The 12459-nt window shown below is 39.4% G+C and overlaps 1 long non-coding RNA gene across 1 annotated transcript; it reads left to right on the forward strand.

Moving 5' to 3' along the window:
- The first annotated feature begins 1790 nt into the window (after positions 1 to 1790).
- On the forward strand, positions 1791 to 2641 carry LOC132536957 (uncharacterized). The gene is made up of 2 exons (XR_009548481.1): positions 1791 to 2012; positions 2263 to 2641. It is a non-coding gene; the product is annotated as an uncharacterized LOC132536957 (long non-coding RNA).
- Positions 2642 to 12459: the final 9818 nt, after the last annotated feature.

The following is a 12459-nucleotide window of genomic DNA, read 5'->3' on the forward strand; positions in this document are numbered from 1 at the left end:
CCCCCCCAAAAGATATTGGTTTATGTTCTCAGCAGGGGAGAAATGATATGAGAAGATGATCAGAGGACTCTGAACTACAACTCCATCCAGACCCAGAGAGAGAAGAGGACAAAAGCAAAGACATTCAGAAGTAGTAGTATGTATAGGTATGACTTAGAAAGGAAAAGAATGCAGGACCACAGGGATAAAATAAGATATATATATATACATATATATATGTATGTATGTATGTATATATTACATCCATATCTGTGACTACTACTATTGTAGTTTCCAATGGAGGGAATGGAAACTTTGAACTCTGGTTGTGGGAACAGTGTAGAATTATACCCTTGTTACCTTATGATTTTGTAAATATATATTAAATAACTAGCAAAATAAAATAGCGCAAAAAGAAGAAGAAAAGCAGCTTGATAGAGCTGGCCATTTTGGAAGTCTCCATAGTAACAGACCATGAGGGTGGAGTCAAAGAGAAATGCTTTATTTCATGCAACCAGCCTGCCAGAATCTGCCTTCCAACCAATCTACTGGCTGTCTGAGACCTCAAACATCAACTCAAGTTGGTACAACCTTGGTGCTATAGCCTCAGCCAGGAATCAGTGACTGTGAATACTAAGAAACTGCCCAAGCCTCTTCAAGCATAGACTTCTCATGTTGGTCGTTACAGAACAGCAAACATATGTGAAGACAGAAAAATCACCCATACTGAAGGGCCAAGATGGACCAGCTTGAGAAAAGCCCCAATTCAACAAAGCTATATAAACTTTCAAAGATTTCACAATTATGATCCTAAGGATGCTCATTGAAATGAGAAATTTTATAGAAGAACACTTTAATAAAGCCAGGAAAACTATGAGAGAAAATACTAAAGAGGTCATAATAGAAACCAGAGACAAAAACTGTTCAGTAGCTGAAATTTAAAAATACAGTTGAGGGTGTTGGGTGGTAGCGAAGTGGGTTAAGTTCAGGTGGCACAAAGCACAAGAACCGCCTTAAGGGTTCCTCTCCTGGGGTTATACCCCAAGGACTCCATAACACCCAACCAAAAAGAGGTGTGTACTCCTATGTTCATAGCAGCACAATTCATAATAGCTAAAACCTGGAAGCAACTGAGGTGCCCAACAGCAGATGAGTGGCTGAGAAAGCTGTGGTATATATACACAATGGAATACTATGCAGCTATCAAGAACAATGAACCCACCTTCTCTGACCCATCTTGGACAGAGCTGGAAGGAATTATGTTAAGTGAGCTAAGTCAGAAAGATAAAGATGAGTATGGGATGATCCCACTCATCAACAGAAGTTGACTAAGAAGATCTGAAAGGGAAACTAAAAGCAGGACCTGGCCAAATTGTAAGTAGGGCACCAAAGTAAAAGCCCTGAGGTGAGGGGTAGACATGCAGCTTCCTGGGCCAGTGGGGGGAGGGAGTGGGTGGGAGGGATGGGTCACAGTCTTTTGGTGGTGGGAATAGTGTTTATGTACACTCCTAGCAAAATGTAGACATATAAATCACTAGTTAATTTAAGAGGGGTAAAATTAATTGTATGTCTCAAAGTTTTTCAAAACACAAACTGAATCTTTTTAATATATAGGCTGTGTATTTGATATGCAGACTCTCTCAAAAGCCTAGACCAAGTAGATCAGAAGCATCCAATAGCACAGCTATATACAAGATACTGGGTACTGTACAGCAAACCATAACAAAAGGACTTTTCAAAGTTAACCCAATTACCAAATAATGTGATGATAACATTAACTATCGATTGTCTTTTTGAACCCTAAGACAGCAGGAACCTCACATCTCCACTATAGAGCCCCTACTTCCCCCAGTCCTGGAACCCTTGGATAGGGCCCACTTTCCCGTATGCCTCTCCCAATCCATATCAAATAATATTGCATCCACCGATCACAACCTAACCAACGCAACGATTGCCACCTCAACATGCTTCACTTCAGACTGTGTCCAGAGACTTCACATGTGGAATGATAACCCTTCAGCTTCATTACTCGGGTGAGACCTTTCCTTTCATAGTATACTCTAATTCCATCTCAGGTGGTTCACTTTCTAACAAAGTCCCAGTTTCTGTGAGAGAGAGCATATGTTCACATGTATCTATAAACTATTGCAAAATATATACCTGAAAGCAGAAGTACACTAGAGTTTGCAGTGAGTACCTCCCTAACACTTCCTCTCCACTATTCCAAGCTTTGGGTCCATGATTGCTCAACAATTTGGCTTCGTATGTTAACTCTCTTTTCAGTCACCAGGTTCCAGATGCCATCAGGATGCTGGCCAGGCTTCCCTGGATTGAAGACCCCACCAATGTGTTCTGGAGCTCAGCTTCCCCAGAGACACACCCTACTAAGGAAAAAGAGAGGCAGACTGGGAGTATGGACTGACCAGTCAACGCCCATGTTCAGCGGGGAAGCAATTACAGAAGCCAGACCTTTTACCTTCTGCAACCCACAATGACCCTGGGTCCATGCTCCCAGGGGGATGGAAAATGGGAAAGCTATCAGGGGAGGGGGTGGGATATGGAGATTGGGTGGTGGGAATTGTGTGGAGTTGTACCTCTCCTACCCTATGGTTCTGTTAATTAATCCTTTCTTAAATAAAAAAAAAATAAAAAAATAAAAGAATAGGAAAGCTTGTGTGGCGCAAGGCGCAAGGACTGGCATAAGGATCACGGTTGGAGCCCTGGCTCCCCACCTGCAGGGGAGTCACTTCACAGGCGGTGAAGCAGGTCTGCAGGTGTGTATCTTTCTCTCCCCCTCTCTGTTTTCCCCTCCTCTCTCCATTTCTCTCTGTCCTATCCAACAACGAACAACATCAACAATGGCAATGATAATAACCACAATGAGGCTACAACAACAAGGGCAACAAAAGGGGGGGGGGATGGCCTCCAGGAGCGGTGGATTCATGGTGCAGGCACCGAGCCCAGCAATAACCTTGGAGGAAAAAAGAAAAAAAGAAAAAAAGAACAGGAAAGCTTGGGAGTCAGGTGGTAGCGCAGCGGGTTAAGCGCAGGTGGCATAAAGCGCAAGGACTGGCATAAGGATTCTGCAGGGGAGTAACTTAACAGGCGGTGAAGCAGGTCTGCAGGTGTCCTTCTTTCTCCCTCTCTGTCTATCCCTCCTCTCTCCATTTCTTTCTGTCCTATCCAAGGACATCAGTAACAACAATAATAACTACAACAATAAAAACAAGGGCAACAAAAAGGGAATATAAATAAATATGCCAAAAAATTTTTAAAAAATACTAAAGCTTTCAATGGAGGGGATAGGATACACAACTCTGGTGGTGGAAATTGTGTGGAATTGTACCTGTCTTATCCTATGTCTTGTCGATATTTTCATTTTATAAATAAATTAAAAAAATAATTCTCTAGGACGAGAAAACAAAAACATTAAAATAGATATTCTTATTATTTTTACTATTATTATTGGTTTTGGGTTCACAGCAAAACTAAGTGAGAGAGATAAGCACTTCTTACACACAATCTGCCTCTATGCATTCAAAGATTCCCCCCACTATCAACAGACAAATGCTTCAGAATTTAAAAACGTCATCAATAAAGTCATGAGAAAGAAAATGGTTTTTTTTTTTTAGAAAGAGAGGGGGTAGGGAGAGAGAGAGAAAAAGGTTATATACGTCTATGGAATGCGTCTATGTTCTCCCATAATAGGATAATCTGGTCCTAAAGCACAGGTCCCCAAATTTCAGTCAAATACTAGAAGTTGACTGGGCTACCCACGCTTTTTCTTTTCAAAAGTGAGTCCTAGGACTCCAGTGCTTACTATATGTTTTTGAATATCCATTTATTAAAGTGGTACTTTCTGAGCAATTATCAAATGCAACAGTCTTACTTTATAGCCACTTATAAGAAAATAAAATTCCTTCCGGACGAGGGTCTTTGTCCTTTTCCATTAAGTTGTTGTCTATCGCCACCTAGTGTTCGGACAAAACTTCGGGCTCTAGAGAAGCAAGAACCTGCGGAAAATATTTTACCCTAAACTGAAGCAATGGAAGAAATTCTGGAGACCATTTAGACAACTAGTGGCTTTTTTTTTTTTTTACAGATTAGGAATTTATACAAGATTTAAAGCAATAATTGAGCCCATATTTCTTGAATATTAGACTTTAAAATTGAGGGGGAGGGGGCATAGGATGGGACATAGTCTTTTGGTGGTGGGAATGGTGTTTATATACACTCCTATTAATTTGTAGTCATATAAATAACTAATTAATATGAGAGGGGAAAATTGATTGAATGTCTCTAACTTTTTAAAGCACAGACTGAGTCTTTTTAATACATAGAATGAGTCTTTGATATGTTGACTCTCTTAAAAGCTTAGACCAGGAGGAGACTGGCATACTTTAATGATGACTCTTTTGTCACTATCAGGCCACCCCATCAGCTGGGACCCTAGTCGGGGAGTCCTGAGATTCCTGAACAGACATGATGGGCCTAGACCTCAAATAAATCCCTCTCGCCTTGTTACTGGTCATTTCTATCAGGAACAACACAATAGACCCCTTTGTGGGCCCCCTATAGGACCTTGCCCTCAACTTGGATCAACAAAGGTACAGAATGTTCCATCCTCCGAAGGGAGGATGGACAACATACTCTATGCTACACCTGAGGAAGATGAGTCCTGATATTGGAGCAGCTTGGAATGTTCCCACTCATGACCACAAAATATGAGCTTAGATCTACAGGGATACAGGGGTCACATAGACCCTAAGCTGAATATGGGCCCCAGATCAGATCAAATCGATGGGATTTACAGTCAACAATATTTATACTCTTTTCCTATATTAGGGAGCTACTCTCTTCCCTGATCCAGCTTTCTGGAAAAGGTTCCAGCCATGACATCATCTCCTCAGAAAATAACTTTGATCCACCTGTATATTAGATTTCAGGCTCAGGGAAAAATAGAAAAAGAAAAAAAAAGCTAGACTTTAAAATTCTCCAACACATCCTTTTTTTTTTGTTTGTTTAGTATTTAGAATTTTTCTTTTATTAGTGGCTTAATAATGATCAACAAGATTGTAGGATAAGAGGGGTAAAGTTCTATACAATTCCCACCACCAGAGTTCCACATCCCATTCCTTCCATTGAAAGGGTTGCTATTCTTTATCCCTTTGGAAGTATGGACCAAAGATCTATGGGGTACAAAAGGAGGAAAGTCTGGCTTCTGTAATTGCTTCTCTGCTGGACATGGTCATTGACAGGTTGATCCATACCTCCAGCCTGTTTCTGTCTTTCCCTGATAGGGTAGGGCTCTGGAAAGGTGAGGTTCCAGGACATATTGGTGAGGTCATCTGCCCAGCGAGGTCAGGTTGGTGTTATTGTGGTATCTGCAAACTGATGGCTGAAAAGCATTAATATATAAAGCAGAACAAACTATTTAATTATCAGGAACCTAAAGGTAACAGTATAGCAGATGAAATTTGGGGTCTTCATGTTGGAAGAAGTTAGGGAGTCTATTTTAGGTATATTCCATCCTTATCATAACCTTTTAAGATTCCTAAAGTGAGAATGATGCCACCTTTGGAAGACTGAAAAATAAAATTCTAACAATTACTGAACCTTTACAATAATCTAATTATGATGCTAAATATTGTTATAAACATGGCCTTATATTTCTTCATAGATAGTCTGTTCGATTTCTCAAGTGAACAAGGTAAGATTGATAGAGTTGAATAAAACTCATTGGTGTAGTGTTATTTGCTCCCATTCCCAAGTTGTTTTTGCCATAGTTCTGTGAGTGGGATAGATATGTTCTCTTCTTCTCTCTCTCATTGACTTTGGGCTTAGTCAAATTCGCTTTCCTTGGAAGTTTCACATTCAGTGGTTACTAAATGGATTTGCTATGGGCCACTGTGAACAGATGCTTTGGATTTTGTTGCATGATGGGGTACATTTGGGTCTGACCATGCTCTGTGAGAATAATACGCTTTAGAATGTTCCTTCAACTCTGGTTGTTGGAAAAAAGATGGCACATGAAATGTCCATCAAGATCACATCTATACCACAGTGAGTCTGCATCCCCTGTGAGATAAGAATAGAAATATTTGTTTCTTCAGCTGTTGAGAATTTAGGGCTGTTGGTTGCTTTAAGAAAAAAGTAACCAGACAGTCTAACACAAGTCTGGCTGATTCAAAAATCTCTCTGAGAAAGAACCCTACTCTTAGGATGATTACTTAAAAAACGTGTGTGTTGGGTCAGAAGTTGGTGACTTTCTCACCTTCTTCAAGTTGTTGCTAATTCTCCTTGATTACTGACTCTTTTTCAGAGCTGAGAACCTGATTTAATCCTGCTTTTCCAGCTCTGCTTTCTCAGTATCTTTGATTCCCCTTAGCTTGATCTATTTTTTCTTTTTTTAAACATGCTAAGACTAACCCAGGTACTCTATACTTCACTTAATTATAATGAATTTAATTTAAATGTCTTCCCAGATTAATTTTATAGAGGTCCTTTGTTTGACTTGTTTACTATTAGTACATAGTGGGTATTAAAAAGCATTTGTTAAATGAAAATATGAAAGGAAATAATTCTGGAAGATTGGTAACAGTTGTATTTTAATAATATGACCAGTAGAGGTCATAGATGAGTTCTCTAAATATCTGGGGCCTTGCAACTATTGTGTCAGTGTTAGTGCAAGAATCTGTACGCTTTGGATGTCTCAGAAGCTAGGGAGGATTTCCACATGATCAGATGGGTGGTGACAATTTATATAAATCTGCTAAAAGGTAAAAACTGATGAGGTCTTAGATGGTTTCTTTTAAAATTTTTTTATTTTCTTCATTTATTGCATAGAGACAGCCAGAAATCTAGAAGGAAGGGAGTGATAGAGAGGGAGAGAGACAGAGAGACACCTGCAACACGGCTTCATCACTGACAAAGCTTTCTCCTTGTAGGTAGGGACCAGGGACTCAAACTTGGGTCCTTGCACATTGTAAGATGAATGCTCAACCAAGCACGTCACTAACCAGCCTCTTAGATTGGTTTTCTTACTGCATTTGACTTAGCTTTGGGAAACAAGTAGAAAAAAATCAAATACAAGATGGGACAGAAAAAATTGACATTAAGGATATGTCTATATGAATTGCCTATAAACAAAAGTTAAATTCAATCAGAAAAGATAATAAATTTTTATTCATAATTGTAAAGTTGTCAGCCTTGATTAACAACACAACTTCCCAAAAGTGTGTTGTAAAACTAGAACATGTGAATGTATTTTCCCTCTCCTCCTTTACAACAAAAAGTGGCAAGGTTTGTTCTCCATGGTTCAAGAAGGCATGTAGAAATGAAATGTTATGTATGTACTGGACATAGTGGGAGGGTATAAGAGAATGCCGATACTAAATTGGCAACAAATTGTTTTCTTCCAGTTGCATATTGGTATTGATTAATTTATTTGTTCATAAATAAAGGTTTGAGAATAAAGTAAACTTAGGGAGTCTGGCGGTAGCGCAATGGGTTAAGTGCAGGTGGCACAAAGCACAAGGATGGGGCTCCCGGCTCCCTACCTGCAGGGGAGTCACTTTACAAGTGGTGAAGCAGGTTTACAGGTGTCTTTCTCTCCCCTCTCTGTCTTCCCCTCCTCTCTACATTTCTCTCTGTCCTATCCAGCAACAACATCAATAACAACAAGAGCAATAACTACAATAATAAAACAACAAGGGCAACAAAAGGAAATAAACATTTTTTAAAAAGTAAATTAAACATTTTTTATGGCCTTTTACATATCAGGTACTGTAACAAGTAGTTATCACTTACCTACTACCTGAAGTGAACAGAAACAAAAACATCTAGAACTTTGTAGAAGTTTAATAATTGCTAAATTTATCAATAGTTAAATGTGTGGCTGAGTAACTGTTAGGAAAATATATATTTTTGCTTTGGGTTGTTTGAGAAGATTAACTTCTTTTCTTTCTTTCTTTCTTTCTTTTCTATTCTTTCTCCTCCCTCCCTCCCTCTCTACTTTCCTTCCTTCCTCCCTTCCTTCCTTTCTTTTTCATCACCGGGACTTCACTGCTCCAGGATGACTTTTTTCAGATGGAAAGACATAGGGAGACAGAGGGAAAGACACCACAGCACCAAAGCTTCCTTCAGTGTAGTGGGGGCCAGTCTTGAATCTGGATTGTGCATATGACAAAGCAGTACACTATCCAAATGAAGCATGTTACATGTCCTTGTTTTATTTTCTTGATCCAAGTAAGTCTAACTTAAAACCAGTATGTGGTTATATTTATGTTCATGGTTTTTGTTAGTTTGTTTGTTTAGTTGGCTGGATGATTATTTCTGGGGCTTCATTGCCCTGAGCTGGAAAATGCTAGAAGAAGAAGAATTGCCCTGAGCTATTTCAGATAGGAAGACATAAATGAAGGAAGAGACATCACAGCCCTGAAGCTACCCCAGTGCTGTGGGTATGAGGCTCAACCCTGGACCTGTCACATATCAAGCAAGGCAGATGTGCTCTCAGGTCAGCTGTCTCAGTGGTCCTGTTCATTATTCATTCCAGTTACTGGGTGCTGAAAAGCATACATAGAATGTGGTAGTCTGTCACAAGACCCTGAAAGTTAGGCATGGATGTAAAGCCAAGTTAATCTAGTCCTGCTGTGAAATTGACTTTTCCTCTAGTTTTTGTACAAAGGAAATAACAGTAACATAGTTCTTATGTTTTTACTTTCTTTTTTAAAAATTTTGTTTTATATTTATTTATTCCCTTTTGTTGCCCTTGTTGTTTTATTGCTGTGGTTATTGATGTTGTTATTGATGTCGTTGTTGTTGGATAGAACCGAGGGAAATGGAGAGAGGAGGGGAAGACAGGGGGAAGAGAAAAACAGACAGCTGCAGACCTGCTTCATCGCTTGTGAAGTGACTCCGCTGCAGGTGGGGAGCGGGGGGGGGGGGGGCTCAAACCAGGATCCTTGAGTCGGTCCTTGCCACCTTTGTTGCCACCTGTGCTTAACCCACTGCTCTACCGCCCGACTCCCATGTTTTTACTTTCTAATGTGTCATGAGATATTACATTTGAAAGTCTGGGGATGTTTCAATGGGAAAGTTAGTCAATAAATGGAGATTGAATGAGAAATTTTCCAATGTGCCTTTTAGGGAAGGAGTATGACTGAGTGGAAAGTCCATCCCATAGCACGTTGCTCTGACTCAATACCATACACTGTCTATACCTGCCTTTCACCTATGTGTAGTGTGAGTGTCCAGACTAAAGAACTTCAGTGTGTTGGAATATTAAAGAGGATTATTTATTTGAACTTTATGTTCACTAGTAGCCCGTTGATATGAGGCTTGTAACCAGGTAAATGCAATGGTAGACTCTCTGTGTGATGGAATTCTGAAAGAGAATGTACAAACTACTAAAAAAGTGCGGGATAGGTTGGGTGGGAGGATGGGAAAGGGCACCTAATGGTACATTTATGGAGTTTTTGTTTGTTTTGCAGAGCTGGGGTTTTATGCATGTACAGTTTCACCACTGGCTGCTCACTTTTTCACTTAGAGAGACAGAGACATGTACACTAAGAAACAGAAACAAAGAGAGAGATGACAGCAATGGAACTTCCCACAATGCTATGGTATTCCCATGTGGCGTCAGGATTTGAACTTGAGTCACATGCATGACAAGGCCTGGATCCTACCTGGTGATATTTTTGTGGTCCCAGAGATTCAATTGTTACTCCAACAGGTGGAAAATGGGGCTTCTTTCTTCCTCTCCTTTCTCTTTCCCTTCCTTGCAGTGTTTAGAATTTTAGTTTACTATTAGGCATGTCATATTGCAAGCATATCAATGCACAGAGTATAAAGATGCCAAATGTGCATGAACAAATTAGAGGTTCATAGTCAAATTCAAATAAATATATACCTGATAATGACTTTGGCTGAAATATATTTTTATATTTTATAGCATGTTCACATTTGCCAGTGGTTAGAAAAGATTAAGCTTGCCAAATTTTAATGTGGTACAAATGCCATGTTCAAGGCAAAGTAAGTGAACTGTTACAGGATCTGGCAGATCAAAAGCATTATCAACAGCTGTGGTTTGCAAATGCTTTTTAAGAGTAGAATAATAAAGCACATGCACACTGAGAGTGGACATTAATTCTCCCATTAACTTTTTAAATATAAGTCATGTCACTGGTAGTTTCTTGTAGCTTTATCATTGCAATCAACTTCTGATTAGGTATAATAATGACCAGGAGGCAAAAACTGAATGAGCCTCTAATTAATTAATCATGGATTTCTTGAAAGTCTTCTATGTTCAGGGTCATATACTTGGTACTAGTTGTAGAAAATTACTTCACGCTATCTACAAAATGGAGGACCCCCAACTCTTCATTCATGATTAGTCAATAATTTGTTTGGCTTTGTATGTTAACTCTCTTTTCAGCCACCAGGTTCCAGATGCTACCATGATGCCAACCAGACTTCCCTGGGCAGAAAACCCCATGAATGTGTCCTGGAGCTCCACTTCCCCAGAGCCCCACCCTACTAGGGAAAGAGAGAGACAGGCTGGGAGTATGGATCAACCTGTCAACACCTATGTTCAGCAGGGAAGCAATTACAGAAGCCAGACCTTCCACCTTCTGCATCCCACAATGACTTTGGGTCCATACTCCCAGAGGGATAAAGAAAAAGCAAGCTATCAGGGGAGGGGAGGGGAAGGGATACAGAGATCTGGTGGTGGGAATTGTGTGGAGTTGTACCCCTCTTATCCTATGGTTTAGTCAATGTTTCCTTTTTATAAATAAGAAATTTAAAAAAAAAGAAAATCATTTCACAACTCTTCCTATCTCTGTTTGCCAGAATTACCACACATATAAGCATTAATTTCACCCATTTCCTTTTGTCATCACTAGTGGACACAGCTTTGAAGTGAAAATGAAGGTCAAAAGGAAGAAGAAAAATTCGATTGTAAATTGTTAGACAACTGACCTAAAGCTAGTAGGATTCTATGTTATACTTCTATTTCTCTAATGTTAAAAGCCTTTTGAGAGCTGGCAAAGTGGTTCACCTAGCTAGTATGCTGGCTTTGACATGTGCACACCCAGTTTCAAACTCTGCCCACTGCACCGGAGGATTGTGTATCTCTCCCTCTCTCTCTCTCTCTGAATTTCTTATCTCTGTCTCTCTCTTTCTGCCTTTAAAAGTTAGCCCAGGGTGGTGAAGCTCCGTGATGGAAAAAATAAATATATGAAAATGACAGGTTGACATTTTGCTTTTTCTAGTGCCTTGGACTGACAGTATTTTATCATAAATATATAACACAGATCATTATTTGTCAGTATCTTGGTTTTTCACTTGTTGTATTTTAAAAATCAAACCAATTTACCATTATTATAACTAAATTGAGGGGCAGGAGGGTGGGAAGACAAAAGATGTACAGTTAACTAAAAATTTCCTACAGAGCAGGTTTTATACAACAACGTGACGTTTCCAGTCAGATAGATTATAAAGTTTAAATTCTTCATATAGGCTCAAACTTTACTGTTTGTTTATAAAGATCAAGCTCAGAAGAACATGCATTGCCTTTGGTGCTGATTTCCGCTATATTGAATGAATCATATTAAGCAAGAAAGAGAAGGGTAAATGTAGGATGATCTCATCCATGGACAGAAGTTGAGAAATTAGAACAGAAAGGGAAGGCATAAGGTAGATCTTGGACTGGGTTTGGTGTATTGCACCAAAGGACTCTGGGACAGGGGTGGGGTGGGGCAGCAGGGGGTACTTTCAGGTCCTGGTGCATAGTGGTGGAGTAAGACCGAGGCTGGGGGTATGAGTGTTTTGCAGAAAATTGAGAAATTTTACACATGTACCAATAACTGTACTTACTGTAAACCACTAATACCCCCAATAAAATATTTTTTAAAAAGAATCAACACAGAAAAAAAAAAGAATGTCTGAATGTCTGAGTAATCACACACACACACACACACACACACACACACACACAATTAGGGAGGAAACATTTAATCCAACAAGAAAGCTTTATATTTTCATTTTCTTTTAGTGTGAACAAAATACCTTTACATACAGTAATTCTCTCTATTTTAATTTTATTTATTTATTTATTTTACTACCAGGATTATTTTGGGGGCTCCATGAATGAATGATTTTGCCACTCCTAGCTGGTGGATTTTTTTAAATAGAGGTAGAAAGAAGGAGAGAGAGAGAGAGAGAATGAACAAGTCCTCACAGTACTGCCCCACAACTTGTGAAATGTTCCCTGTGACAGTATGAAGTGTCCAAGGGACTTGCACCCAGGTCCTAGTACATGATAAACAATGTATTCCACCAGGTGAGGTGCCTGGGCCCTCTTTATTTGTCTTTTGGTGACATTGCTCTTGTAGTATTTTGCTAGGAATAAAATCCTTCTGATAAAAAGAACACATAGTTCATATTAAGGTAGGTATTCAGAGAAAAAATTGAGCAACC

Source organism: Erinaceus europaeus, chromosome 2 (assembly GCF_950295315.1).
Source record: "Erinaceus europaeus chromosome 2, mEriEur2.1, whole genome shotgun sequence".
Lineage (NCBI taxonomy): Eukaryota > Metazoa > Chordata > Mammalia > Eulipotyphla > Erinaceidae > Erinaceus > Erinaceus europaeus.